The sequence below is a fragment of the Chrysochloris asiatica genome, unplaced genomic scaffold (assembly GCF_000296735.1).
Source record: "Chrysochloris asiatica unplaced genomic scaffold, ChrAsi1.0 scaffold00087, whole genome shotgun sequence".
NCBI classification, from domain to species: domain Eukaryota; kingdom Metazoa; phylum Chordata; class Mammalia; order Afrosoricida; family Chrysochloridae; genus Chrysochloris; species Chrysochloris asiatica.
Genome location: NW_006408605.1, coordinates 1407361 through 1410790, shown reverse-complemented (window position 1 = coordinate 1410790; position 3430 = coordinate 1407361). Strand labels below are relative to the sequence as shown.

The window sequence follows — 3430 nt, the reverse complement described above, 5'->3', positions numbered from 1 at the left end:
TGGCCAGGAGCCCCTGAATAAGTTTCTTCACTTCTCTGATCCTCAGTTTACTCAGCTGGAAAATAGGGATGAGGACTTCATCTTCCTCTAGGGTTACTGTGGTGACTAAAATAAGATGACTGTTGTAAGGAGAGCCTGGCATAGAACAAGGGCTCAGTAAAGTGGAGGTATTAGTACTAATGGGCATCATGGGGCTCAGGATTGGGTCTTAGAGAACACCACAGAGGCTCCATCTAGAATGAGGGTCAAGGTGAGCAACAGATCTCAAGGCTGAGAATTCAGCAACTGTCTCAGCCAGTCCTGCCTCACAGTTCTACCAGCAGGCTCAAACATCCCCAAGACCTCTTCAAGCCATGATTGAGTTCATGATGCAGTGACATTCAAAATGACAGAATCCACTTCTGCTGATATCACACTTCATCCTTCAAAGCCTGAGTGCCTCCCAGACCCTCTCAGCCAGCATACAGGGACACAAGTGGCCATTGGTCCCCTTTGATACACAGACATTGAGAGGAGAAGGCGTTCTGCAGTATGAGAGCCAGGGTCAGATCTAGGCACCATCCTAAACCATGGGTATGATTTGGTCAGTGGAAGAGATTTCTGGAGGAGTGATAGTGTCTTGGACAGTTAAAGCTCAACTCCAAGCTTGGACTCCTAGCTTGCCTTCTGATGTATGTCTGAAAAAACTATATGCCTCTTTATGTTTTCTGTCTACTGAGAAGCTAGACCCTGCCCTGGATGCTGCACATTGATTACATCACAGTTAGAACACTGGAGTTAGAACATTAAATTACATTTAATACTTGCAAAGAATGAACTCTAATTACAGCTACACTGATAAACCTCAGCCTCTTACTGTTAGATAATAGATTAGGGACTGCAGATTGTATATGAACCCAGGAATAGGACCAATTCAAAATAGTCCAAAAGGTATGTATTGGCCCTTGAAGGTACATCAAAATGTCTTAGCCTGAATATCCTTCCCAGCAATCAATATCATCCAAGTCAGTCCAACCCACTCCCATGGTGCTTCCCAGACTTCCAAAGCACTGTCCCACCTGCCTTTGAGTAGCTCTGTGAGGACAGGAAAGTAGGGATGGCTAGCCCTTCTTTACACAGAGAGGCACAAAGACCTAAAAACACACAGAACTTGCCCAGGACTAGAGCATCTTGATCTCCACACCACCACCTCCTCGATTTAATGAAACATCCGACCCAGGCTCCTATAGAATCTAGCTCCTCACCAAATACCTGTTGCTGGAGACACCACTCTGTCCCTTCCTATAGCTCTCTTCTTGCTGACCCCAGTCCATTGTCCTTGAAGTAAAAGAGTCCATGCTATTCAACCATGAATCCTCATGAAATCCCCATGAAGGCATCTAAGTATACAAGGGGGCTTCAAAAGTTTTTGGAGGCATTCTCTGCTGATGAGGCCCTGCCAGCCCCTTCAGCCTCCTCACAGAAACTAGCCACCACCGCTAGCATCCTGCCCTACCCAGCCCCAGTGCTGAAGAAACCCTGGAGCAGAAGAAGGAGCTATCTGACATTGCTCATTGCATTGAGGCTCCCGGCAAGGGCATCCTGGCTGCAGATGAGCCCACTGGAAGCATTACCAAGTGGCTGCAATCCACTGATTCTGAGAACACCAAGGAGAACTGGTGGTTCTATGCCAGCTACTGCTGACTGACGGTGAGTGTGTGAACCCTTGCATTGGGGGTGTCATTGTCTTCCATGAGACAATTTACCAGAAGGTGGATGATGGGCGTCCCTTTCCCCAAGTTATCAAATCCAAGGGCAGTGTTGCGGACATCAAGGAAGACAAGGGTGTGATACCCTTGGCAGGAACAAACAGCAAGACCACCACCCAAAGATTGCATGGACTGTCTGAGCACTGTACCCAGTACAAGAAGGATGAAGCTGCCCTTGCCAAATGGCTCTGTGTGTTGAAGACTGGGGAATATACTTCTTCAGCCCTCGCCATCATGGAAAATGCCAATGTGCTGGCCCGTTATGCCAGCATCAGCCAGCAGAATGGCATTGTGCCCATAGTGGAGCCTGAAATCCTCCCCGGTGGTGACCACGACCTGAAGCACTGTCAGTATGTAACTGAGAAGGTACTGGCTGCTGTCTACAAGGCTCTGAGTGACCACCATGTGTACTTGGAAGACACCTTGCTGAAGCCCAATATGGTAACACCAGGCCACGCCTACACACAAAAGTTTTCTCATGAAGAGATTGCCATGGCAACTGTCACAGCACTGTGCCACACGGTGCCCCCTGCTGTTACGGGGATCACCTTCCTATCTGGGGGTCAGAGTGAGGAGGAGGCACCATCAACCTCAATGCCATCAATAAGTGCCCCTGCTGAAGCCATGGGCCCTGACCGTCTCTTATGGGCAAGCCTTGCTGTCCTCTGCCCTAAAGGCCTAGAGGAGAAAGAAGGAGAACCTGAAAGCTGCCCAGGAGGAGTACATCAAGTGAGCCCTGTCAAGGAAAGCACATCCCAAGCAGTAAAGGCGGAGCTACAGCCAATTGAGTGAGTCCCTCATCACCTCTAACCACGCCCACTATGTGGAGGTGTTCTAAGGCTGCCCATCCCCTCAACACTCTAGGCCACGCCCCATCCCATAAGCACCCTTGAGGGAAGGAGCCCATCAGGGCCTCCAGGCCACTCTTTTCCATCACTCTTCCCATCCTTGTGACACTGGTATGTGGTGGTATCTATATGTGTAAACTCTGTGACCCTTGTCAGCCCGCTGCCAATAAACAACTACTGAAGGGGGGTGTAAAAAAAAAAAAAAAAATGTTGTGGAAAAAAAATCCATTCTCTTTTCATTCCATTTTCCACAAACTTTTTGACACCCCTCATACATGCTAAATGTCCCAGTCATCTGATCATCCTGTGGTCCTGCCCAGATCACAGTCAACTGGTGCCTCCCAACTAGAGGGCCACTGACTGCAAAGCAAAGCAAAATCCTGAGAAGGAGCCTGATGACACAAACAAAGGGCTAACAGACAAACTTCACAGACCCCAGTCCAGTGTTCAGCCTCATACGGCCAACAGAAGAGACCTGTCCCGCTCAGAGTCCAAGTTTTACCACCAGCAGTTAGCCCAGGGATCACAGGCTCATAACCTCCACTTCCAGGCTGGTCTGTGGTCAGTGACGAATGATTGGGACCACTCACCTCTCTCACCCCTCTCTCATCTATGGCAGATAGGCCCAAGCCACTAGTACACGTGTAGCCACTGTTCAGGCCTGGCCCTGGGACACATGAGCACTGAAGGTGAGGTCGAATCAACAGAGAAGAGGCTGGCTCTCAAGAAAAGACTTCAGCCAATACAGGAGGGGTGGGACAAGGCAGGCTAATAAGGGCCCACAAATATTTGAAAGGTGCAAACACCCAGAAGGGGCAGAACTACCTTGCCTAG

At 49.3% G+C, this 3430-nt stretch overlaps 1 pseudogene; it reads left to right on the top strand.

The window, feature by feature from the left end:
- The first annotated feature begins 238 nt into the window (after nucleotides 1-238).
- Nucleotides 239-2481, top strand: LOC102821436 (annotated as a pseudogene).
- Nucleotides 2482-3430: the final 949 nt, after the last annotated feature.